We start from the raw sequence: 27148 nt of genomic DNA on the forward strand, positions 1-27148 counted from the left end.
GAAAACACGGTTATACAACTGCGTATCTCAGACATGAGGGTGTCTCCTGGCCTCAAGGAGGTAGCAAAATGCATCTTGGTGTGTGAAGTTTTCAAAATGTGGGAAGCTTTCAAATGCCCCAAGTGCTGAACCATTTTTTCATGACAGAAGAATCTCGTTGTGCTTTATCTGCATGCTTATCTTGTGGGTGAAATCAGAGCCACTGCCTGCAGAGGGTTCTTACAAAATCCCTCAGAGATAGATTTTGAGGATGGGTTTTCTCTAAACCTTATCGTTGCAGAATGACAGATTATCGTCCAGTCTGGCTTCATTTAAAAAGGGAGTAGACAGCACACACTTTAATTCCATATACACATTTGTACTAAGTTTCTCAAATTACACCTAGTTATAAAATATAGGTTTCATTGGACACAGATAGCTTGTTCACCTTAGGCAAGTACAGGTGCAGAATTACTCACAGAAGTAGTGCCAGGGACAGGAGAGGGAAGCTTTCAGCTGCTCTGTTGGAAGAAGCAGTGTCAGCGCTGCTTCCCCTGCTGCCCTGCTCGCCCTGCAGTCCAGCGTCCAGCGTCCTGCAAAGTCACGGCTGCTGGCAGGAGCTGGCACCTCTGTCCCCGAGTCACCGTGGGGTGATGCTGCTCACAGGCGTGTAGAAGGCATACCAAAATACCTTGCAAAATGGGTTAGAAGTGAAGAAGTTTTGCAGAAACAAATTGTGTGTGAAGGGAACTCCTGTAAGAGCCTGGGGAGGAGCGCGACTCCGACAGATGCCATCTTTTGCCTCTGAGGTAGCCTCCGATGTGAAATGTCAAGGGCAGCACAGCTACTGAGCAAGCAGGTCAAGGGATATCCACAGTGAACTGAATGAATACTGGAAGAGATCTTTAGCGTTAATTAAGCATAATTTTTTCATTTCTTCACAAATATTTTATGAACTTCTTTTTTTTTTTTGTCTGGCTTGCAGTGTGTATTTTTACTTCCCATTTCTTTATCTCCCTCCAAAGATGGGGCTGGTTTCAAGTAGCTGATGTTAAGTTTCTTTTTAAAGATGTGGCAATTCTTACCACTGGAACACCCCCAGCAAGTTCACAGCTTCCCTTCTGCTGCTCTGCAACACCCTGAGGGTAGGAGAACACTGCAGGAACTGCACGGGCCAGTCTGAGAGCTGGTGCTGGGGCAGCCAGCAGAAGCAGCATCTCCCCGTGGCTAATGGCAGTGAGGAAGCTCTCTGGCATGTGGCAACGTGAGGAGGAACCCCAACTGAGCCCCAGGTGTCCCCGTGAAGCAGATCCCCAGCTTTGAGGGACGCTCTGTGCAATACTGTGGGTTTGGAAATCTCAGGAGGGATTTGCTAAGGTCAGTCTGACACAGAGGATCTCCAAATGCCAGACTGCAGGGAGAACCTTTCCCCCTTTCACAGTCAGCAGGAGGCAAGGAACAAGTTCACAGGTCTGGGAGTGCAGGAAATGCTCCCATTAGCTGATAGACACACGTGCTGGTACCATGCTCAGGATTACTGGGACACAACTTCTTCCACGGAGGATATCAGTGCAGTGGCCTGCTTGGAAACCAGACATCTAGCAGCTTTCTTTCCAGTATCTTCTTTTCCAGTACTGGTGGTGGTGGTGTTTGCAGAGACACTGGGAAACCAACATTCAAATCTTTCTGTGTGCCTGGGATGACAGCCCCCGTTGTACAGCTGCTCATGAGAAGGGCTCAACCCTTCTGCGGCCCAGGGAAGCTGTGGATGCCCCAGCCCTCGAGGTGCTCCAGGTCAGGTTGGATGAGGCCTTGGGCAACCTGATCTTGTGGGTGGCTTCCCTGCCCATGGCAGTGGGTTGGAACAGGATGGTCCTTTAACTCGGGAAGGTCCCTTCCAACCCGAACCATTCTATGATTCTATGAAGGGATACGGGGTTGACTGTGCGTATGACTGCAGTTTCTGCCCGTGGGATTCCCCACACAAGGCATGGTGTGGCACTGAGTGTGCAGCGTGCCATCCTCTGGGAGCAGGAGCCTGAGCCCCTGTATTGCCCTGCACACACACAGCACCTTTTTCAGTGGTGAATGCGCACCCTTAGGGCACAACAGATCGAGCAGCAACATCAGCGCTGGCTCTCATGAGAAAGCTGAAGTAATAAAGTAGCGTGAGGAGAGTTGTGGAGCACTGTGCCGGCTTATTTAGCCTATTAGCTGGACTAATTAGCCAAGATGGAAAGCAATACTTAAGCAGCCACTCTGCTTCTGCTTCCTGAGCCAGTCCATCCAGAGCCAGCTCTGATATTTCTACCCAGTAAAGCATCGTGCTGTGTAAATATATCCTTAATGCTGCAAAGCAAATGGCCTTGTGGGAACCTTACTGCTTGCATATGCCATTGTTAATTCATAACTTTAAATGTGCTGGAGACCTTTCATATAGGATCTATAAGAGAAAAAGGCACAGCTTTCCCCATAGTACTTACCAGTAGAGTTTGTACTTCCTACCTTAGATAATTCTAAAAATGATTTTTAATGTGAAAATTCCTTAATGCTCCTGTGGGATATATTTCACAACACCAGCATAAAAGTGTTTTATGCATTATTTCTTGTATAGCTGTCAGTGTTGACAAACATTCCCATGAGGAGATGAAACAGGGCAGGGTACAAAGCAGACTAAAAGGTAGGCTAAAAGAAAGGTACTTCCAAGTGGGTTATCTTCACAGAGGGAAGAAAATGAAGAGCTGCTCATCAAAGCTACAATCAGCTATGTATGGGTTGAACAAGGATATCTAGTCATGAATAATTCTTCCTTTGGCTTCTAGCTGTCCTTTAAAAACGTAAAATACAGTTTAGGAACAACACTGGGGTGAAAATGCATAGAACAGTCCAGGGAAGATAACGTCTTACACCCAACTGTGCTGAATTCTCCGTGAAAAACCATAGTGAGTGTTGGTGAACCCAAAGGCTAAAGCAGTAGAGGTGGAGAAACTGAATCTGCACCATGGTTTTCTAGAGAAGAAGATGCACCAGATATCCATCTGCCTTCTGGGCAAAAAGAATGCTTTTGAAGGAAATACGGGATGTGTCCTTTTGGCTGTTTATTTGCCAAAGATGCCGTGTCCTCACCAGAAGTGAGGATACTGCACGACTCTGACTAGCAGACAAGTGTCAGAGTCAGATATGGTGGTATGAAGGACGTGCTGGTGTCAAGGCTCATCCTGGCTCAGAGAAATCTCTAGGACTTTGTAGCAAATTGCCCAAGAGGTGATAATGAAATGAGATTTAGCCAAGTGTACTCTCAGAGAAGTTGCTCAGGGCTTCAGGTGCCGAACAGGGCATAACAAATATCAGATGGCAGATAAGAAAACAAGTTCTAGGAGAGTTGCTCTGAGTTTCCAATCACAGCTGTAATTCTGTGCAAATGTTCACGTAAATGTCAAGGCTCATTCAGAAAGGTGGGTAAGCAATAAGCTGTGTTTGTGTACGGGATAATTGGTGCTATGAGGAGTGAAGCATGTCTTGTATTTGCCTGAGGCATGCTTACCAGAACAGCAACCAGGCTTAACCTAATATCAACAGGACATCTTGCTTTCCTAGACAGTCTGTTCCACGCTGTGTGTATGTCAGTACTCCACACAGCTAAGATAAATCTCTTGGGTTCATCTTTATTTAGGACTCCATCTTTGGGTCATCTGCAAATTCTACCCATGGCTATTTTCATTTTGTTTCCATATCAGTCATGGAAATACTCAGGAGTGTTAGTCCAGAATAAAACCCTGCTAGGAACACACCATTTGGTGATGAACACACTGAGGGCATCTTGAAACCTTTCAGCTGTTTCTGAAGCCATGCACTGGCTCACTTGTATTTATTTTATAGTGCCACATTTGTACCATGATGTCATGGTGCACTTATTCAACCATCTCACAAAATTTTTATCTTAATATATCAATTGCTTTTGTCTCCTAAACTTAACATTTCACAGATAAATCTGGTTTGCTGAAGACAACCACTCTTTGTGGCTTTGTGTTAGCTTTTTCCTACAAATCACACTGGTGGACGCTGAACATACACCAGTGCTTCCATCGAGTTCTCTATTTGTTTTTCTGCAGTTTTGCCTGAGATCAACAAACGAACAAATCCTCTGTTGCACTGATTTTCCCCTCACCCCATATGTTTGCTCAGTCTTAATTTTGGCACAGCAGTCACACTCTTCCAGTTTAGTTGGAATTTCCTTCTAGCTGCATTTGATATTCTTAATGCCAAAATATATCCAGAAATGTAAATAGGCCAGAGGTACTCTACAACCTGCTCTTTTACAATTCCTGGATGCAAATAATGTAGGCGAGTTGATGTTGCAGGATTTATCCAAGCAGATGCATTTTACCATCTGACTTGTTTGCTAACTTGACATTTGCTAATTCATCATCTCCATGTGATGCGGGTACATCATATCCCTTCCTCCAAATATAAACTAAAACCCTGAAGTACTTCTGCATTTTCTGAAGCATTATTAACAGTGCTATCATTTCCTTTGACTAATGGGCCTTCTACTGTAGCTAGGTTTTATTCTATGCCTCATGCATGTATAAAATCTTTTTGCTAATTTTACCCCCAACTTCTTCATAATTTTAGTCTCTTAACACTTTTCTATGCTTTACAACTTCCTAGTTTTGTTGGCTGTTACCTAGTTACCCATTATTTACAGCTTCTTTCTTTTTTGTTTTGTTTTCAATTCTGATCACTACATTCTCTTCACCATTGCCTAAGAATAAGCTTGTAGCCAAAATATTCCTTTCTCTTGATTTTGGAAACATGTATTTTTGCATGTACATGCTTATCTCTGTGTATATTTGGACTGCCCTTTGTTTTTCTGCAGTGGATTCCTGATTCCTTGACAAATCTGAAAAATGGTTATCAGTGTATGTTAGAAATTCCTGTGGTTTCACAGAATCATAGAATAGTTGAGGTTGGGAGGGACCTCAGGAGTTCATCTTGTTCAATTCCTCTGCTCAACAGCAGGGTCAATCCAGCAGGCTGTGTGAGATTTCAAGCACAGATTTCCAAATGGAGGCATTTAAAAACAAAACAACATTTTTTCCTCACATATTACAAACATGTCCTTACCGTGTAATTCCTTCTCATTCCTGGTTTTGGTTTGTTGTGTATAACTTATTATTTCTGTTGGGCTCTTTGTGCAAAACGAACAGCATGGCTTATGAGTCAGATGCAGTGCTGTTATCAGCCATAATTGCTGTGTGGTGTACCCTATGGCATAGATAAGCAGAAAGAACTATATCCCCTCTCCCAAATCTCATTTTCTCCTGCTGTTCTCCTTCCCAGGAAGTAAACCTCCTGGCTCACCTGACAGCAAATGTCCATAAGGTCTTGCTATACTGCTTCAGTCTGTTTTCTCAGTGTATGTTACGAAGTTAGGTTGGCACCACGTTTTGCATCAGTCCATTTCTAATCATCTGAACAGCATAACGTCTTAGTTTGCAGCTGGGCTCTTTCCTAGGGCATATTTAATAATTTGGGGTCAGGTTTGGAAATCGGTGCATGCTGGGCTCTACCTGTTTGTTGGAAGGATGCAACCTGTGCTAATCCTGCAGACAATCCCGTGACAAGCTGAAGATGGCTGCAACAAGGAGGCCACCTGGCCCTTTATCTTTCAGAAAGCCTTGCGGTCAGGGTCTGGGTTTGCATGAACCTGCCCGACCCTGAGAACGTGACCTTCATCTCAGTCTCACTGACCACTGTGACAGTGGAGGATGCAGTGGAGGGGCCTTTTTCGCAGGCCACAGAAAGTAAAACAAAAAAATACAACAACAAAACCAGCAAACCACCAACGTGAGGAAATGGCTAGCACATCCTATCTTCAGCGCAGTAGCAGATCCTGAGCTTGATGTGGTTCTCCTGTACCTACTATATGGATTCATAGTTGGGGGAAGAAGGGAGAACGTGCAGACGTGAAACTTCTGGGTGCCTAAACGTAGACGCCGAGTGCTGTTTGAGCTGCTCCGTGCTGTCGTGCCATGTCTGTGTGCCTTGTAGTGCCTAGGTCATACCTGGCAGCTCCGTGTGAAACTCCAGGATTGCTTAAGGCATCTCAAAAGGCACAAAATGCAAATGTTTAGGCGACTGAACTAAGTCCATTGAGTGGGAGGCAGATTCGTACACCTTCATTTAGGTGGCTAAGTGGAAGTACCTTATTTGCAAGCAGAGCTTCCTTCATACCGGTGGGAATCAGAGTGAATGCACTCGAGTCATTTGATCAAGCTCAGGTGGGTGATTTGGACGAGCTGAGTAGCTCCTTGGAAAGACGAAGCAGAGCTGAGACACCTGGCTTCAACAGGGCCCCATTGGGGCTGGCTGGACGCCTTGGGTTTGTCACCTGGCCCTGGCTGCTGCTCCGGGGATGCAGGCCCCGTGTCCTGCTGCAGATGTCACGGGTACTGCAGGGCATCTCAGGTGACGTTAGCCATTTCCATGTGGGCAACGTAAAAACTATAATCAAGCCCTGGAACTCCACTGGCTGCAGCAGTAAATTACCCAGCTAGCTCACACGTAGACAGGAATATTACACATGTAAATCTTGGTGCCTCAATCTGGAGCCGAATCTCGCCCACTGCGTCTGATAAGGGACTCGCGTAGATGAACGTGATTGGTATTTCTGAGGCTAACATTGTGCTTTGCTTGGCTCAAAAGCCAACATCTCCAAATTGCACATCAGGATGTAGCTGTGGTAGGGAATAATTTGTGTGGTTTACTTTTAAGCCATGCGGGTATGTCAGAGGCTCAGACGCTCTGTAGAAGCAGAATTTACCAGCAGTTTTCCGTCCTTCGTACCACCAAGACCTGCAATTTCTTCATGCAATTTATGAAGAGCAATGAGGACAGGGAGGGGAGAGTATCAGCATACCTGGCTGTGTACACCCATGGCCTGAAGTGATGGAGGCACATGATTGTTACATGAGCAAGAAGCTGTAATGCTCTGTGAGTCGCTTTTGTAATAAAAGTGACAGCCTCTGCCGCCTCATCTTTGCTCTCCTTTATTCCTGATGTAAAGTGATGTTCAGCAATAGAAGAAGATATCACAACAATTTTTTCAGGCACCGTTCTGTTCCCATCAGAGACAGAGAGCGTCTCCTACGTCTGCAGGCAGATCAGTGCTGATCAAGGCAACATTTTCTCCACTTTCCTTGAGGAAAAGCCACTGGAAATGTTGTCCAGCATCACTGAGTTTTATATGAACAAAAACTGGGGAGAAATGCCTCCTTTTTGTCAGTGGTTCATTATGTCACCAGGCAACTGCCCTGATGCATAGAGAAGATTTAGCTTTGGGTGAAGAAGGCAAACGTTAGTGAATAATTACTTGGCTATATCATATCTTTTGTGAGAAGCCCTCAAATTGCTTTACAAACAATGAGAAAATGAGCTTCATAACACTCGGTGATGTAAAGGAAGATGAAGGAAAATTTGCCTCATACTGAAAATATGTGGTTGGCTTTATCTGGAAAAATATAGGGCTTGGAAAAACAAGCAAGCTCCCTTATCGTTGTACCGAGAACAGAAACACTAGTGATAAAATACATCTGTGGGGAAACAAAATGAGCACTGATTGTCTGCAAATCAGTTTGTGATGAGAACAGCTCAAACCCTTCAGATTTTTGGTAGGAATCAACCTTGCAGGCAAGGGAAATTTTATTCTGCACTGTGTTGTGTTACTTTGATTTACCCGAGGTTCAGTAGCCTGAATGTTTTCTAAAACTCTTTTCCTACAGACTTTCAGTAGTCCAAATAACTCTGTGTTCTGTGACTGCTCCTTCTGCTTACCGTTATGGTGCTGATGCACAGAGGGATGTTACAACAGAGCTGGTTGGCCTCGACGAGCAGTTACTCCTTGTTGGTTTTCCTTCTATGTTCTGACTTCGTACTGCGATGCCCCACAACCCATGGTCCTCACGTCAGCTGTGTCTTAAAACTCAGCATCTCCTTTGCTCCCTTACATAAATCCATCTCATATCATACCTGTCTTTGCTTTCAGGGGCATGCCCTGCACTTACTGCTTAAATAATTTTATCTCTTTACAGTGCTATGTTCCTTTATGGCTAATAAAATCGTCTCCAATTGATGAGTCATAGGAAATGCCAACTCATGGCTCTTTTTTCTTTATTCCCAGTTCAAGGCTCGCATAATTTCATTACAGTTTGATGGGTAAACTTGCCTTGAAAACACTGCATTAGAAATACATTCCTGGATCTGAGGAGGGGTGCAGGGGTTTGTAGTCATCTGCATTATGTCTGTCACAGTGTGCGCTCCTCACAGCAAGGCTGCGCAGCACCAGACAGCTTCCCCAAGGAGACAACACTCCTTTGTTCACTTCTGGCTGTGTTTTTTGCTTATTAGTTGAATTCTTGGCACAGTTGTTGGACAGATGTCGACAGTCACAATCACAAGACTGTTTTGGGTCCTCTGGTTGTTAGGTTTGGTTTCTAAGGAGCTTGCGGCTCTTCTTCCATTGTCTGTGCCCTTTTGAGACGCTGCTGTCCTCTCCACCACCTTTCTGAGGGCTGAGGCGAGTTTCTCTGTAGCTCTCAATATAGAATGCTTTCTTCCTGATAGCATTGCTCCGTCATAACTCGGTCACAATGCCTGGCGCACAGATACTTCTAATTTAAGACACGGAGCTGTGTATTAACGTGACCAAAAATAAAATGAGCTGCTACCTCTGTGGCACTTTTAGTGTTTGTACTAGCTTCATCCAGATCTTCCAGAAAATCCCAGCAAAATTCCTGCTGAGAAGAGGAGGCGATGGATTGGGTCTGATGAAATATATCTATATCTATATCTATATAAATAAACACACATGTATTTTGAGAGCAGTGATGATAATGTAAGATGTTTGCCCTGGTCATATGAAAGGTCCATCTAGCTGAGTATTTTTTGCTACAACACCTAGAAAGTGGTAAACTTCCTGGAGGGAGAAGCGGCATGCATCTCTTTTTAACACCCAGTGCTGTTTTTGGCTTGCCCAGGCTCACTGGAAACCTGTCTGAGCTCCTTGCATCCGCAGTGCCCTGGGGCAAGGAGATGCACTCACACAATGCCCCCTCCTGTGGTGCCTTTGCTCCTTTTGTGGTGGGGAAGCGAGCGCTGCACACAATTTCCCAGATGTGGATTTACACAGTGGCACAGCACTCTTCTCTGCTTTGCTCTTGTTCTCTTGCTGGTAACTGCCGATGTCCTGTTTGCAGTTGGACTCTTGCTACACGTTGAACCACCAGCTTTTTGGGGCCATGGCAGCCCAAGACTCATTCTTCAGCCAGCATAATCAGCCCAGGGCCCACCAATTTGTACATTAAGTTAGGCAGATTTCTACAGTTATTTACACGGAGTGTAACCTTGCTCTGTTGCTCAGTCTTATTAAGTCCTTCCTCACAGTCAGATTTTATTTTTACTACCCCAAAGAAGTCGATATCAGCACATTTATAGCACATTTATCACTTCCCTTCTCACAAGAAGCTTTGCATTGCAGTACTTTTATCCTATCATGGATGACTATATTGAAAGCCTGGGTTCTGTGCCAGTTCCCAAGGAAGGAAGATGCCTTCCCTCGCTGTGAAAGCTCTCTCTTTAACTCCTGCCTTCCATTTCCTACCTTTTAACCATTTTTTGCCAGTGGTGCTCAGCTTCCTGAAAAGTTTTGGATGAGTAACTGCACCGCGGGTGTGTTAGAAATTCAGGCGGGACACAACAACCAGAGCTCCTTTTGCACATGCTTAATGACTCCTGTGGGGAACTCCAACAGATTCACTTGTGAAGCATAATTCCTCTTTCTAAGGGCTGTGCTGACTCTCCCTTCCCACATTTTTAATTGCCTCTCCTAATTCTTTTATTATCCCCTTTATTAACTTACCCCAGCCCAGATGTCATCTCTATCATCCTCTAGATCCCCGACTCTGCTACTAAAATAATTGTCATCACATTTGTTACCTTTCATTTCCAGGTGAAATGTTGGCTTTAAGCAGGAGGTTATACACCACAGTTTGAGGGTAGAACTATATTCTGGTAGAGCTCTTGGCAGAATAGACCCATTTCAGTGGCTATCTTGTTCATTTAAACCATAGCCTTTTCTACTGATCCTTCAGTTTGTCACAGGTTCTCTCACAACTGTCCCATAAAGATGGGGTCTTACATGAAAACTTCCCTAATGACTTTAGAGAAATAAGACATTTATTCAACTTTTTTTTTTTTTTTTTTTTTTTTTGGAAATGTTTTGCTATGCTCTCGTCTTCTCAGAGTGTACTTTAATCATATTGACTCTGCTGATTCTCTGGTATCCTTCCAGTTCTGCATGCATTGGGAAAACCATTTACTGTTGTTTTTTATAGTTTTGCCAGTTGCTCTTCAGCAATAATTCTGGCCTACTTTATTAGTGCTTTTTAATGTGTTTATTATTATTATCATTTTCTTCATTTGGATAAGTGTCAGTTTTTTAACAGATACTGCAACAGATTCTGCACCATTGCAGGACAGATAAACGATAAAAAATCTGCTACAGCTTTGTTCAGCTCAAAAGAATGCCTACAGTGAGGAGCCTTGCCAGAAAGAAGCTCAAAGCAGCAGTTAAGAAAATAGTCTTCATGCAGTCGAGCGAGGATTTAGAGATAACTGTGGGAGACACACAGCTCACATACAAAGAAAGATTTGAGAAAGGGCATAAGGTGAGGAACACTCAGCGTCTCGCTGCTACAGAAGGAAGCTGGGAACTGCCCTGGTTTCCCTGGCAATGCTGCCACCCACACCAGCAACTTCAGCTGTCTCCACCAGGCAGACAGAGGCAAGAGCTCCACGATCCCTCGTGCTAGAATGGTTTTGAGGCTGCTGCAGCCTTCAACCCTAGGCTGCTCTTTCTTTCATTGCTCTTAAAGTTAGCCCTAATATTAGTTGAGAGACACTGCTTTCCTATTTTCCTAATGATGACTGCATATCTAAACCCTCCTACGTAATATCAAAACCCTTAGCCACTGGGTTTTCTGGTGCTCGTGCCTTTAAAGGCATGTCTGGAGGTGAGCAGCTCTGACAGGCCGTATTCCTGTGCTGGATTTAATGTCTTGCCCTTCAGTCTTCTTGGTATGAACCATCAACAAAAGGCAATGGTTATGTGAGTAGTAATTTCCTTCTGGAAACTTCACAATGGTGTGTGTTATATCGCTTTGACAACACGAAAATAATTTTACTTGCTAGCAGCAGACTGGAATCGCTCTGATGGTTTCTGTTACTGTGCAGTTTTCTGCGAGACTGGAAAGAGTAGGAGGAGATCACAGCGTGGTGCACTCAAATCACGACTCGGATGTCGGAGGGTTAGTGCCGTGTTATTTGGGATCCTCTGCCCCTGCAGCTACAGCTAGATTTCGTTTCTTCAGTTTCAGAGGGGAAAAAACAGCAGCAATCTAGATTCCCGCTGCAAGTTTGGTGTTTATTGTGATTTTTACTTATGTGCTCAGTATAAAACTAATTAATGTTTTAGATTGTAAGGAAAAACTCCCTTTTTCACCTGTCTTATCAGAACATGGGTTAGCGGATGAGGTTTTGTGGGAAAAGACCATACTTTCTGCAAATGAGAGCACACAAGTTAGGGGAAAATGCATTTTTCTGGTTCCAGTAATAGTCTCTTCCACCTTTAATAAGTATAACTATGCAGGCTGAAAATCCTGCTATCCAGAGCAACATTATTTCCTCCAAAGGCCAGGTATGTGACAGATTTCTTTCTCAGAATTTTTGTAACTCCGTGTTTTTCAAGCACTTGTCATTTTCTTCTCTGATACTCAGTGCAACTGCAAAACACGTTAGTCAAATGGACGCCCTTGCATCTCCCGTGCCAAACCCAAAGTAGAGCTGCTTCAGCACAAACACACCGAAAAACAGTCAGAAGAGGCTGCTACTTTCTGCAGAGAGGAATGAGATAATTTGCTTACATGCAGATCAGCAAAAAAAAAGGTAATCATCTGTGTTGCCAGCAACAGTAACGACCCCAGAAAGATCGCTCTCCTCTCATCCTGTGCATCAGCAAGACTCTCAGATTGAAGACAAGGAGTTGCATATTAGCTGTCAGCCCAATATGTTGCAGAAGTCCTAGTGAGTTTATTTCCTTGAAGCTTCAGCAGGAAATCATGACAGAAACAGGCAAAAGGCCTTCACAAAGCCTTGCTTTTTCTGGCATACTTCCTCCATCCATTACGAATTACTCTGTCTCTGTGGGGATACAGTTGGGCCCTGGAATAGATTATGTAGCTTAAATTAATAGCAGTATTTGTCAGCATTGGAAGGAAAGAAAAAAAAACACAAAGGCTTTATTTTTACCAAAGGCTTGGTAAGAGTCCTATAAACACAACAGAGAATACTGTTAAAGAAAACATTTGCTCTTTTTTAGATCTCTTTATCTTTGGAATCTAAATATTTGTCATGTTCCTCTGGTACTTCTAACTAACAGAGACAAGAACCCTCCTTACACTAAATATATTGTCATTTTAACACATGCCTTTTGGGGAGAACAATCAGAATCTTCGCGCATCTCAGGGCAAATGTTATTATTTCTGTGTACTGCACTTGGCTTAAGAGGCCCCCGTTAGGGCCTCTTGGGATCTTGTCTCTGGACACTCGTGATTTCAGTCTGCATTCCCAGGAAGGGATGGCAACTAAGAAACAGCAGCAAGCAACATCAAAACTGGCTGTGATTCTGGGGTAGAGCAATAGGTGGAAAAGCACCTGAGTATGTTTAAAGCACTGGTGGTGCATATTTAAACAGGTAATCCAGTCCACACTCTTACAGTAGGAAAATTCACCAGTAGCACAGTACCAGCTTTAAATCTGGCACAGTTCTTGTCACAAGGCAAGGCAAGAGTACCTAAATCTTAACATACGTGCTTCTTCTGTTCCTTGGGACTGAGGATATTTTACCACACACTTTACGGAATAATGGACAGGATTATAAATAAACAAAACCAAAACCCAGCAGCCTTCCCACCCCAGGTTGCTTTTTTGATGATGCTCGGTTTGGTGCAGACAGCCTGCACTGGGCTCTCCTTACAACTTGAGCCCCACGTGACTTTGTGGAAAACAAGGAGAGGAACTTTTATAGAAAACTTTCAAAGAAGCTTCACCAGCTGGAGCTCAAAGCGTGTAGAAAGCCACCACGAATGGGAAAGCAGGTATAAACAGAGATTCTGAGAAAAAAAAAAAAATGAACGAAAGACCGATCAGCAAAAGTAAGCTATGTATCGAGCTCAGGAAGTGAGAATTGCCAAAAGGCAGGCCAAATTATACAGGCAAAGACAATCATCACAAAGAGCCCAAGGGTTTGCAGGCACACACAAAAGAAGAGAAAAAGAGGAAGCAGGGCCACGATGCAGCGAGGGACAGCATCCTCGGAATTCCGAGCTGATGAAATCACAAACAAATGGTTTCGATAAGTCTGTTAGGTGGGGAATCCAGTCCAGCTGAAGATCATATGCTGTTTTTCATAGCGAGGGATATACAAATGCTGTATTTAAGAAGTGAAATCAGTATCACAGTTATAGTCCCTTCAATCTGATTTTATATACACATTTGAAGAAAAAAGGAATTAAGGATGTAGAGGCAAATGGAATAAAATGGAACTTTTTCTTCCCCGATGTAGGCCATGTCGGACTAGTCTGACCATCCTCTTTGGTAAGAGCATGAATTTTTTAGGGGAAAGTAATGTTGTATGCACTGATAAAATGAAGTTGGGGTGTTGCCTCGCTACAGGAGAGGATTACAATTCAACATTACTGGGTGGCTTCAGTGATCAGAATGCCATAAATCAACAGTATTGGTCAGCTGTGAGCTAGTAAAGGCTTTGGATGTAAGTAAGGAGTTCATCCCTTTGAGACAACTCGGAAAGAGCAAGCTCATAAAATAACGATGACTTCCTGACACTACACAACTGTGATCCTAAAAGCCATTTCCAGGAGGAGTAAGTGTGTGTTGTGGTCCTCTCAGCTGGAATACTGCATGCAGTTTAGGTCACACGGAGAGCTTCGCTTGAACAAGAGGAAAACTTAGCTGAGAAGAAAGGTGTAAAAAGGCCTCTGACCTTGTAACACAGTGTGTGTAAAGGCTTGTCAGCCTTCAGTTCAGGGTGCGGAACACTTTCCTTGCTAAGGATGAAACATGCCTTTCCAACACCTTTGGCAGACCACACATTGACATGCTCTGCTGTCCAGTAATAACACGCTCTGATTTTAATCATGGGCTGTACCGTATAAAATGAAGTCACTGGGCATACTCAGCCAACAACATGAAGGTTCCCTGCACCTGCTTTAGCTCAGTGCTTTCAGTGCACTAATCCGTCTTCTCTGGAGACTAAAAGTTCTGGATTCAGTCAGACAGGAAAATAATTGCTGTAATTTCCACCAAACAAGTCAGGATGTTCTGACACAGAATTCACGCTGAGTTTAGTGGAAGTGTTGCACACAAGCAGCTTTCCCTCTTGCGGTCTTCTCATGGGACTTATTCACGTTATACAGCCTGCCCACGGTTGTGCACAGCTGTCAGTCCTTCTGCAAAGGAAAGCTAAGGCCGGGGAAAAGGCTGGTGCTGGCTGCAGCCAAGACACATGTCGTGGGAAAGCTTAAGGCACTTCATTTTCCTTAGGCTCTGCCAGTGCAATTACTCCCTTGTACTCTGAAGTGATGTTTTTCTTTACATAAAGACTCCTGCAGATCAGGTGGTAGGTGTAAACAGCACGGTACTTATGCTCTAAATCAGTCAAGGCTCAACGCTAACCCGCATTTCCTAGCCAGCTTTTGCTAGTCTCTGCTGTACCTACAGCACAGGGCTTTGTTTCACAGACCAAGCGCCATCCCTTTTGTGTTCAGAAAATGATTGTCTGATTCTTTTTGCTGCCTCATACTTCAAAAATTTATGAATGACAGAGAAATACTAATAAATGGCACTCATGGGAAATACCGCACCACTGTGTTCTCTGACCACAGAAACCATTTACTGCTATTGTAAAGGTTAAGGGCTTTAAAACTAACTTAAAATATTAGCGGGGTAATCAGCAAAGGACCTGCCACTCTTTATTCAAATAAATCTGAAGAATTACGCCAGTATCAGTGTTTTAGATAGAAATGCTTTATGAAGTGCTTTTTCACTTCTGTTCTGTTCTTGTTACAGAAGTAAATGGAGTTAAAGGTGTGTGCTGTGTACCTCTCACAATACTGATCTCACACTAGCACTACTACTTGGTGTATCATTTCTACAAGATGGAAAATGCATTCTAAATTGCTAAACATTTTTTTTTGTATTTTTCTTCTCTATATTTTTAAGTGTCACTTTAATTTTTCATTTTTCTACTTGTTTTAAAAGAAAAACATTTCTTTTGCTTCTGTTTTGTTTTCAGCTAGAAAAAGAAATCTGGGAAGTAATAAAAGGAAAATGGAAAAGCAACAGCCCCGAGGTATGAATGAAATAAAATCATGTCTTAAATGAACATATATGAGAATGAAATGAACGTTTTCTTATCAATATTTAAGTCACCTTTTAGACTGCTTACAAATACCTTTCTGACCACATGCCAGCTCTCAAGTAGTGATAGGACCAGAGGGAATGGCCTCAAGTTGCACCAGGGGAGGTTCAGGCTGGAAATGAGGAGACATTTCTGCTCAGAAAGAGCGGTCAGGCATTGGGACGGGTTGCCCAGGGAGGTGGTGGAGTCACTGTCCCTGGGGGTGTTCAAGGAAAGGTTGGGCCCGGTGCTTGGGGACACGGTTTGGTGGGTGATATTGGTGGTAGGACAGTTGGAGCAGATGATCTTGGAGGTCTTTTCCGACCTTAACAAACCTGTGATTTGCAGATGTTTTACGAGCAGCTCCTTTTACGAGCAGCTTTCCCCTCAGCCTTGGCATCCTCCAGGCAGGGACCAAGGTCCGTGCGGGTCACCCTGCTATCAGCTGGGGATCCCAAAGGCTGGGAAGCCCCTTCTGTGTGGGGAGCACCTGCCCGCAGGGGATGGCAGGGGCCGGGGGCCGGGAGCTGCGACTTGTGCCAACACCGGGCAGGGCCGGGGGGCACCGGGCCACAATGGCGGCGGCTCTGAGGGAGCCCGGCGAGGCGCGACCCCCTCGGCGGGGCTTTCCACCGCCACCCCGGCTCCCTCCTTCCCGGGCAGGGCCGGGGGAGGCGGCAGGTGAAGGAAGGGGCGGGCGCTGGGCGCGGCGAGCGCCGTGCGGGGCCGGGCTCTGCCCGGAGCGGGGCTGAGCGGCAGCCGGCGGAGCCGAGCCGGAGCCCAGCTGAGGTAAGAGCCCCGCTCCCCTCAGCGCCCAGCCGCCATTTGCCCCCGCGCCCTCCTCCTTCAGCGCTCCCCTCGCGGGGCTGCCGCCTCGCCTCAGGGGGAGCCCCACGCGTGCTGTCGGCTCTCCGCTCCCCTCTCCTCGCCCCTCTCCTCTCTCACTTTCCCCCTCTCCCTTCTCCTTTCTCCCGGGGAGGCTCTGGCGGGGCACGGCCGCCGCGGAGGAGCCCTCGTGTGGGGCGTGAGGGCGTGCCCGCGCCCGGCGCCGCCGCCATCTCCCCGGCGGCTCCCTCAGGTGCCCGCGGCCGGCGGCTTCCCTCAGGAGGCTGCCCCGTGTCCCCCCGGGCTGTGGGGCAGGGGGACAAAGCCCCTCGTACCTCCCCGGGTGAAGGCGATGCCCGGTTTCAGCCGAGCCGCGGTGTTGGTGGCGTGCTGTGAGCATCAGGGGCGGTTTCCTAGCGGGTTTGCAGTGATAACGCACAGCGTGTGCTCGAGGATGAGGCAGGAGCTCTTCAAGATGAAACGCGGATTGCAAGTGCATCTTTAACGGTGTTTTCTTTAGCCTTGTCGTCTCCTTCAAGACTGGTTTGGTTCACGCTGCCCTCTCGGTTGAGGCTTGTGGTTGCTGCTCAGCTTCAGGTGTCGGCTCTGCCCGGAGCGTGGTTTTGTGTCTGCAGAGAGCAAGGACAGATGGTTTGTGCTTATTTAATTCATCAACTTCTGTCCCACAAGTGACCAGTAGAAATTGATAACAAATAATACTGATATCCCAAAACTGGATATATGCTTCCCCTCCTCCCAGCCCATCCGCCAAGGCCCCTTTGCCATGGGTCAGTGGTGGGACAGGACCATCCTTGCTCCCTGTCGCAGGCCAGCGGTGCCGCGGAGCCGCTCCTGCTGGTGCACGCGCCCCGGCTGGCCTGCACGCAGGCAGGACTTGAGCTTCCTGTGTGAAGTTAGTTGCATTCAACTGGTGCATTTCCTACTGTGAGAAACAAAATGTCCACTTTCACTCTGCTCTCAGCGATTTATGGCCGGGGGAAGAGGGTATGAAACGAATGAATGGCTGACTGATACACCTCCTCTGTTTGCTCTTACCTTTATGTGTACAGGACAGGTACAGCTGGAGCCTCTGCAGTTTGTTTCATTCAGATACCTCCTTCAAGCTACAGTTGGAACTAAACCTAACTTGCTGTTTTTCTTTTAGGCATAACACATGTTCCTTTCCCTTCCTGTTACTGTATTTTGGAGCCATCCTGCTGTTGCAAGAGAGCTGATTAATAGATACCCCTTGCCAATATTCCATTCCTGAGGAGTCAGTGCTGGGTCAGCTTAGCGGTGGGTTAAACGCTGTTTCCTGTTTGTGTGTTTTTCGTTTTTGAGATCTCCCAGCTCTCCACAAACTTCTCCATAAAGCATGACAAATTTCATTCTAAAAAATCCAGCTAACAAAGAGCTTTTTTTTGGAAGTTGTAAATGAGGGAGATACAGAGATGCCAGTTCTGGAAAAAGTTTGAAGTGTTCAAACCACCAAGAATGAATCCACAGATGAATTCTTGCAGGCATCTCTGGCAGGGCTGTCTGAGTGACAAACACCACGTGTTTGAGGCCAGTCTGATCAGTTGACTGAATCTGTAAGATGCCACATGCAGGTAAACCCCTGGACTTGTGGTCTTTTAAGACCAGGCTTTAAATCTAATTTGTTAGAAAACTTAGTTACCCTACAGAAAAAGAGGTAGCAAGAAAAGTCTCCTACTTCAAATTTTTACGTAAATGGACATGTAGTAGCCTCCTTCGGTGGAAAACCAAACATCGCAGCCACTTTGATAGTCAACAGTAAGAATGGAAACTCATTAAGATCTGTTAACTTCTGTCTTGTAACGTTGAAAGAAACATGGATGATCAAAAATGTAAACCAAATGTATGCATTTGTCGTTTTACCTGTAGGAAAAGCCCTTTTGACACTCAGCCTCTGGTGGTTGTGTTGTGTGTGCCTCACCCCGTAGCCCTCGGGTTGTTAATGCACTTATTGCCGTGCGTTACACTACAATGAGGCTGTGGTAATGGAGGGGAATGAGCTTTGACTTGACGACGTTGACTTGGTGCTGGCATTTCTTCCAGTCTGTTTGGCAGGAGGTGCCAGACAATGGGTAACTCTTGCTCTTGCCAGTTTATCCAGCAGTTTCTTAAGTCATTTGGAATGTGCAGCCCTGCAAGCATTGTGTCAATTAGTTGCTCCTGGCTTAAGCCCTGATCTTAAAAGTACTTGCAGATGTGAGTACCCTATTACTTGCAAAACCGATTATCTGTATGGTTGTAGGATCAGGATCTTGGCTTGTTACTTCTACCAGATCTGGCAGGGTGTTTCATGGTTGCTCAGGCTCTCAGTAGAATCGATGGGTAGCCCTGCAAACAAGTGTGGGAATTTATCAAGGGATTTATCTGGGGACTTCCAGTGAGCTGGTTTTGTTTAGATGCGAAAGTATCGATACAATGATTCTGCCACAATGCCTTTAGTCTTTTGATGGGGATTTCTGAGGTAGGAGAGAAAACAACCTTATAGATAGCTATTACTGGCCTGCATAGCAAGTCATGAACTGTCTTGTCTTGCATGTTTCTTGCCCTTTTTAAGGAGAATTTATTCCACAAATGCACTTCCTGATGACATTGCTGTGTTTTTGCATTTGAACCTGTAACGGAGTCAACAGTGTCAGGAGAGAAGATGGGAGAGATGAGCCTGGACACAGAGGGACCTGAGGCAGCAAGAGAGGGACAGCACATTTTCATACATACAGTGCTAAAGGGAGTGCGCATTTTTTACACTCTTTTCTCATGTACGTTTATCAGTGCCAGTTCCTTTCATATTTATGGACCATTGCTAACTCTCGTTAGCACCTCTTCCACTGGTCTTAATGCCCAAATGTCTAGCAAGTTATACCTTGTGTGATGTTTTGAGGAAAGAATTGAAGGCACTGAAGTTCTGTTCGGTTTGGGGTATCACTGTTAGCCTTAAGGAATTACTTCCCGTGCTGCATAGTCCAAGCGTGCGTCTCATCAGATTGCTTGCTGAAGCCTGATGACTGGACCAGAGCATGTAACAGAATTCTCAATGCACTGTGCTTTCTAAGAGCAATGTGCTTCTCCATAGGATTGCTCCAAGAGTTATTTGAAGGTTGTTGTTTTTTGTTCTTGTCTCTTATCCGTGAGCTCCTATGTTGTCTTTCTCATTTTTCTTTTATTAAAAAGAAGTGGGGTTGAAGAGTCCACGTTTCATTTAACGCATGCAGGAATCTGAAAACTGTTTTTCCTCAGGCCAGGGATGAATTCTAAACAAGGCCAAGTAATAATTAGGGAAGAATGCAGAGACATGGCTTCCTATGGAAACAAACCTGAATGTGCTCCCTCTATCCCACCATGCTAGCAACAAATAACCTATTTAGTTTACTCGCTTGCCAGCTCATTTATAGTAATGACCCAGTTCTTTTCTTTTCCTAGGTGTCATTGCAGCAGTTACGCATATCTGGATGTCTTTGGCAGAATGATATTTAAAGGCAATGTACAGTGCAGGAAAGTCAGAGAAGGAATTACAGTTTTCTGCTCAGAAATCAAATCTGTCCTTAGCAATGCTTGTCTCTGCAGCTTCCACAAGCTTTTTTTAATTATCATTTAGGAGGAGGGAAGAGAATAGCTTGCACAGCTACTGTAACGCTTCTTCCTTCCGCCATCACAGGCCAGTTTAAGCAGACTGATTCAGGGACTCCGATCTGTACCTAGTGCGCTCTCTCAAGTTTTTCCCTAACGTTGTTCTGGCAAATCTTAGCCTTGTGAAAGTGCACAGCCTGGATCTGTCTACCAAAATTGTTGTAAATTGCTGAGCTAGCTAGCTGGCCTGAAAGAAGCAATCCTTTGGCTATCTTTAGGAGTACCTGCTTGCTGCATTTTGTTTCTGGATTAATCTTTCTATCTGTGGTTGCAGAGAGGTAGGAAAGGCAGACCTGTTACTTCCTTGTAATCTTACCTTTCTGGAAAGACCACAGATAAAATGACAAGATACAGAATATAGAATCAGGAAGGTTGGAAAAGACCTCCAAGATCATCTGGTCCAACTGTCACCGTACTACCAATGTCACCCACTAAACCCTGTCCCTAACCACCAGGTCCAACCTTTCCTTGAACAGGACGGTGGTGACTCCACCACCTCCCTGGGCAACCTGTCCCAGTGCCTGACTGCTCCTTCTGAGAAGAAATTTCTTCCTAATTTCCAATCTAAACCTCGCCTGGCGCAACTTGAGGCCATTTCCTCTAGTCCTACCACTAGATGCCTAGGAAACTCTTATTTTCATCCTCTTTGTTTGAAAACTCTCACTGTTCAACTCATTATCGTGAAAGCTTTCATATTTTGCATTTGCTAAATTATGATACTGACTGTCAAATTGTACACCATTAATCACGTACCATCAGGATCATTCTGGCCTAGCAGATCAGTAGGTGCACTTCCATCACGAGGCATGTATCATCCTCCAGGGAATGCGTGTACCTTTCTAACTTTTTCCCCTCTCTCATGCTCTTCTAGTGTTAAGTTGTGAAATAAGGAACTTCCTAATTCAAGCTGGCTTTGCATCTGTATGCTTTTAAAAGGTAAATGATTTGTTTTTCCATAGTTACATGCAATCACTCTACTGTATCTTATAAGTACATGTTTTTGTGATTGTAGACCATTTCCTTGGATACTTTAGGTCAGGAAGACGGGAATTTTGAGTTCTGTTCTTTAAGTATGTCTGACTCTAATTTATGTAGGCATTGATACAGAGCACACGCATGCAGAAAACACATATACAACTGTAGAACACTTCATTGGTGTTCTTGATTGTTTCAGTGCAGGGTTATATTGCAATCCCCAAACAGAAAACTCAGCGAGCATATTTAATCAAGGCTTTGATTTCATTATCCTTGCAGCCTCACCATAAGAGACTACTAGGAGAAACTTGGATTTGTGCCCTTAATCATGAACTCACCAGTAAGAGCTCTTCGATCTGGAATGAAAGATGTCTTGTTTGTTTCCTCAAAACATGAAAATGGAATTTCCATCAGAACTCACACAGGAGCAACAACTGAGCAAAATAAGAGCTTTAGTTTTTTTTTTGTTGTTGTTGTTTTTGTTTTTGTTTTTGTTTTTTTTTTTTTAAGAAATCTGGTGGCATCACTGAGTAATATTTCCCCAAATTTTAGAATTCTATGTTTTTTGATAGGAACACTAGACAAATATACAGAGGTAATGAGTGAGGTCTCTAAGAAGAGAGAGTTGCATATATTTTAAGCAAGCATTTATTACTCAGTTTTTGCAGGGTTTGTGCACTGTATGTTTTCAGTCTTTCCTCCAACTGAAGGATAACATGCTCTTTTAAAAATCCTAAAATCTCTCAACATAGTAGCTGGAGCCTTAAAAGAACTGAGACTCAAATTTAGTGGTTGGCAACATTTTGTGCTTCTTAAACATGACAAATAAAGATGCTTTTCCAATGCTCTGGGTACTTTTGCAGAGCTGGCAGTTTCTAAATTACTTCAGTTCTTCAGAGGTAGAATTCAGTCAGGGTTTCTGTGTAGACAGCATTGTTTTTGCCCCATAAAGCAGATGCCATCACAGCATCTGTCTTCTGCTACATACACTCATTGAACACCCATGTTAGGGTGGTCATCATGTCAGGGTGATTTGTTTGCTCACCTCCCGTTCCCTCCTTCCCCCTGCCTGGTAGCTGCATCGCTGTCTTTTGGCTGTTTTCAGCATACTTGCAGAAATGGTAACAGGCTGTGATGGAGCCTCCAGGCAGAGGTGGGGGTTTTTGCTTGCTTTCTCCTTCCTCTGTCAGAATGAACGGGGTGACAGAAAGACTGGAAATGGATCGACTCTTTGATCTTACCAGTTATTTTTAACTGTGCTGTGCAGCTCTGGTGTGTTGTTTGCACAGATGGAGCAGCACTGCAATACTGCTAAAATTCAGGCACTGTGTCAGTTTCGCTATAACTAAGTGAGTTTTAAAATAAAAAAACAAAAACCTCCCACAAAACTGGCTCGTACCTCTAGACAGCAGCTGTTCACTCCTAGAGCAAAGCAGGAGCAGCAACACCTTGACCAGAAGTTTATTAAAGGCCCCAGTTCTTAGTGTTGTGACCACTGCCTTTGTTACAGCTCATCTCTTGTCTTGCAGCTCGTTTGCAAAATCCAGCACCCTGTCTGAACACTGAGTTCCAGTTAAGCTCTTAGTCTCATCTTGCTGAAAAACAACCTGCATGTTGGAGCTTTAATTAATTACCTTCTTCATTCCTGATTCTGACAGTATTCGGAAAGAAAAGGCTGCGAGTCCTATGGCACCAGTGTGCATGTTTGGATCTGTTGCTGCCTCAACGATCCTTGTGTTTCAGTTGTTGGCTAGAGGAAGAGCTGATGGGAAGTGTACTGCAAGACTCATCATGAAAGGTGATCTCTGCATAACAGAGACGTGACTAAAAGCAAAAGATTTCTCAGAAGTATGTGGCAGATCCAAACAAAGAGAGGAGGGAGGATAGTAGACACAGGTAGGAAGATTTAGGATTCCTAGGTTTAGTACTAATATGGTCAAAAAATGCAGCATGCTGGATCTTTGGAAAGTAGTCTGCATGCGTGAGTTTTCTCTGTGAGGACAAGAATGTGAATTTAGGGTGGGCTTTGGTCACCCCATCTCCATTGTGACTCTGAGTGTTAATGCACCTCCTCGTTGTTCAGGTCAGCCACCCTGGAGCTGCCAGCTGTGCTGCATCTTTGGGTGCTAATCTGCTTTAACAGACTGGAAAAAAGGCCAGGTGTAGATTCATGTGCTGTCTGCCTCTTCAGATGAACCATGAACCTCTGCTGTGCAATATTAATCTTTAAACAAAACCCAAAAGCAACACTGAATTCTAAATGTTCTTACATTGAAGTGACTTTAAATAACTCCAGCTTCGTCTTGTATTAGCACTGAGGTTTTCATTTAAAGCTATGCAAAACAAAAACCAAGAACCCTTGGAGGAGGGAAATCTCACTTAACACGTCAATTTCCACTTTCATGTTCAGTTCTTCTCCAGACAAATAAGCTTCCTTCTCTTCAGGAGAGCCTTTCTGTGCTGAAGTCAGTCACTGGAATGTCTCTATTTTTCTTTATGGAGCACTTTAGGGCAGCATATCAGATTCTGCAGCAGATTCCAGTAAATGTAAAAATGTGTTTTCATTTTCATTTTTCACGTAATAACCATTTAGTAACAAATAAGAAGAGCAGAGGAAGTAGATTGTTGTGAATACCTCCGTGTTATCTGGTTAAATACGACTTGAAAGACTGAAAGAAGAAGAAAAAAATGAATGTGGTTCAGTAGGAAGCTTTGTTTCCCTGTTCTATTTTTAACTTCGGCTAGTGTAGTGATAGAAATTAATCATCATTCTGGAAACAGTCATTTTTATAAATATTTGCATATTTTCCTATTAAATAAATGGTAGTCTATTGAGGAGAGAAAAAAACCCAAAGCTCATTTTGAGTTTAAATGTCTCATGAGCTCTGATTTTGGGCGTTACACCATAAAAGTAGAAACTAGATTTGATCCAAAATTTCTTTTCAGGATCTACATGCAAATCTTATTCCAAATTAAATCCTCTTTGAAATGGTCCTTAATCTCACGTTTTATTAGCTCTCTTAAATCACTTTTCAACACTTCACATACTTCTTACCATTTTGAGATGAGTAAGGGACAATCTCTCCATTGGAATATTTGCAAAACTTTAAAAAACCCTCCTATGAAGTAAAAAGCTTTGGTTTAAATGCCCTGTCCTTACAAATTTCATCTCGGTCTCCTTAGTTCCCCTTCGGTTCAGCAGAAGTTGCTTGCGTGCGTGTAAGTGCTGAGGTTAGCATTCAAACGAGAACGTAGCTAACCGTGAGAGCTGGTTCCTGCAACCAAGCAGCAGAGGCTTAAACTCCTACTCTCTAATCTTGTGACAACCCTACTAAAAAGAGTAAATTGTTACCCTGACGGTGCTGAAGAGTAATCCTATTCCAACATGTCACATAACTGTTCTACATCGAGCTGGAACTTGCTATATACACTGAAGATGCTGAGTTTGACGAGTTACAGGTGCAAGGCAGTTGTTTCAAGCGAGAGCATCCCTTCTCTTGGAGCACTGCGGTATGGCCTGACTGCAGAGACAGCCCAGGCTGTTGCTGGACATCGCTAGCTCATACCGTGCGCCTCTATCCAAACTGAGCAATTGCACAGTTTTGACCAACTGAAGTCTGCTTCTCATTTTTCCTTGTGTTAATAAAACTGTATACTTCAGGTATGTAGGCTTGTGTGAGAGCTAGTCTCCTCCTTTGCTTTGTTTTCTGTACTTTCCTGGATTCCTAGAAAAATTTGTATTTTTCTACTTTGTCCTGTTAATGATGCAGAGAGAAATCTAGCACAAAGAAACCTAGCCTGTAAGCCTAAAGGTCCTATGGACAGAGGAAAAGCTTATAATTTGCTAAATCGAGACTTATCCTATCTGTAAACTTTGCTAATCAAAATGAGGCCCTCTGAGCTATGTTTAGGCAAAAGTGTCCTGTTTTGCACAGCTGCTGAGAACCTGTAACTGGTAAGTGCCTTTCTTGAATCAGTCAGGCTTAAACATCGGAGCTTTTCACTGTTCCTTTTCAGTCAGTTAACCAGTCTCTGTTTTTGAGCCAAATAGGTGCATTTCCAAAGTACGGCACAGTTTTAACTGTGCAATTCTGTGAGTGGAGTGGGATTTCTGTATACAGCCTCTTGGACATGTTGTAGGGGAAATACGCTTCCTGCTGTCGGAGTGGGCATCCCCTGTCAGAGCATGGGGCACTCCAGTGTTGTCTCTGCTGTTTGCTGTCTGGGACAATATGTACCTGTGATTCCAAACCAGAGACTTGTGTTTAACAAGAATAGGTGAATATATGCTACAGGAACTAAAAAGGGTTTTCTGAGAAGTCAAAATACCCTTTGCAGCGAGGGCAAAGATGTCTTGCTGTAAGATTGGTACTTCTCTCCAAAGAGCAGGAATACCAGTGGGATTATATACGATGGAGTTGTGGTCCTGGATTTAGGAGAACCTGTGCAAACAGTAGGCTGATGGATAGCCTGGCCCAAACTTATCCCATGCCCAAATCTATCCCATCAATAAGCTTGTGTGGGTACTCTTATTCAGCAGTCAATTAAGCATGGCAGGGTGCTGGGGTTATGCTAGATAAATGCTTGGTGTGTGACTGTGCAGTGGGGGGGGGAGGGAAATTTGGAAGGGAAAGAGGAATGCTCTAAGTGTGCTTTTAAGGTTAAAGTAGGAGAACAGAAGGAGAGAGTGTAGCTATTCTCTAGCCACTTATAGAGGAAATCATTGTATTTATGAGTAGCTGTTATGAGAAGAACTCACAGTGAAATTCTTTTTTCCCTCTGAGCTCAAAGCCTCAGTGAGTCATTTTTAAAAACTTTTTTTCCCCCAGGAAAAAAAAAAAAAAAGCCCTTATTTCTCTGCCTGGGCAGATATCACAGCTGTGGTGAAATGGCTGGAGTTCAGAAAGATGCTGACCTAAGTGGCTGAAGGGGCTAATTAAAAGCTTATCAGAGAACGTGTGGATTTGCTGAGTATCCCATACTTAGCTTCGAGGTACAGATAACCGCTGCAGTAACAGCGGCAGCAACGCTGATAAGATGGAATTTCCAAATGCACGCGGTACTGAGTGGTATCAAAGCCATTAAGCCCTGCAGGTATCTGTTGGATTGGTGCCCAACCATTCCTCCACGGCGCCATGGCATCCCCTGCATGGTGTTTCTCCTCCTCCCAGCCTGGCAGAGCGACAGGACCGCCGGGGTGACGTGGCAGTTCCACCGATGCTGTTTTTGCCCTTGCTCTGCATGATTCAGCTCCCCAGCAACATCACGCTGCCAGGTGGTGCAAGGGATTAGTGAAGATGTTAATTCCTGAAGATGTACTAACCTCTGGTCTAATGGGCTGCAACGATGTCGTGCTGCTGAGTAATGACCTAGCAGCAGTCAGCCTGCTGTTGAGCTGGGAGCTAGGAATCTTCTTCAGGACTGGAGGCCTTCCTTCAAAGGGGATGGTACTTGATCAGTGTTTTCCGCCTGTTGAGAGAAAGGCAAGCAGGAGGGATTTGCAACAGCATCTTTGGGACAAAATGTGGCAGGCAGAAGGCTTTTTGCTTGAAACTCTTCAGCTGGAGGTCCTGGTCAGTTCCCATCCTTCCTGGGATGGCCTCTTCCATTTCAGCCAGGAAGGGGGAAATGAACGAATGGGTGGATCTGTGCCACTTCCACCGCTCTGGTCAGCATGCCGAGTCACCAGGCTGCCGTGTGTTACTTATTCTCTGTCATTTTTGCAGCCCTGAGGAAATGACACAAGGTGTGTAGTCTAGCACTCTGGTAGGAGCTTGCTTTAAGTGCTCTGGGTCTGTGTTAAGGTACGTGGAAGAAGTACACCTGGCACATGGGTCAGGAGTTGTGAGGTGTCATTCTTGCCTCGTGGAAGCAGAAGCTGTTCCTGTCACAGACAACCTGTGAGAAAGCCCTGCCTCCCACACAGTCTGTACCGCTTGCGGTAGTGATGTTCACCAGGCTTCCTTTCCTTTTTCTAATTTCTTCTTGTTGGGGTTTTAGCTTTTTGAGCAGTGATGACGAAAAAAGAACTTGGCTTGATAATCAGGCAGGAAGTCCAAGTGAAAAGCAAATATAAACCTGAGGTGTTCCTAATGTCCTGTGCTAAGAAGCAGATAAACTATGCCACTATTCATGACTTAGTGTGACGTAGTGCTTAAGGTCTGATGGCTTTAT

General features: G+C 44.5%; 1 protein-coding gene and 1 long non-coding RNA gene across 2 annotated transcripts in view; one reads left to right on the forward strand and one right to left on the reverse strand.

The window, feature by feature from the left end:
• Positions 1-306: 306 nt before the first annotated feature.
• Positions 307-27075, reverse strand: LOC311436243. The gene is made up of 4 exons (XR_014692689.1): positions 26298-27075; positions 16675-16968; positions 15547-15647; positions 307-12258 (listed from the first exon to the last, which is right to left on the reverse strand). It is a non-coding gene; the product is annotated as an uncharacterized lncRNA (long non-coding RNA).
• Positions 15679-27148, forward strand: part of SH3BP2 (SH3 domain binding protein 2) — a 37668-nt gene continuing 26198 nt past the window's right edge. Inside the window, exon 1 of the mRNA XM_084518243.1 lies at positions 15679-16303. The gene's annotated coding sequence lies outside the window, so the exon portion shown is untranslated. The remainder of the gene's footprint in view (positions 16304-27148) is intronic.

The sequence above is a fragment of the Aythya ferina genome, assembly GCF_964211825.1.
Source record: "Aythya ferina genome assembly, chromosome: 4".
NCBI classification, from domain to species: Eukaryota; Metazoa; Chordata; class Aves; order Anseriformes; family Anatidae; genus Aythya; species Aythya ferina.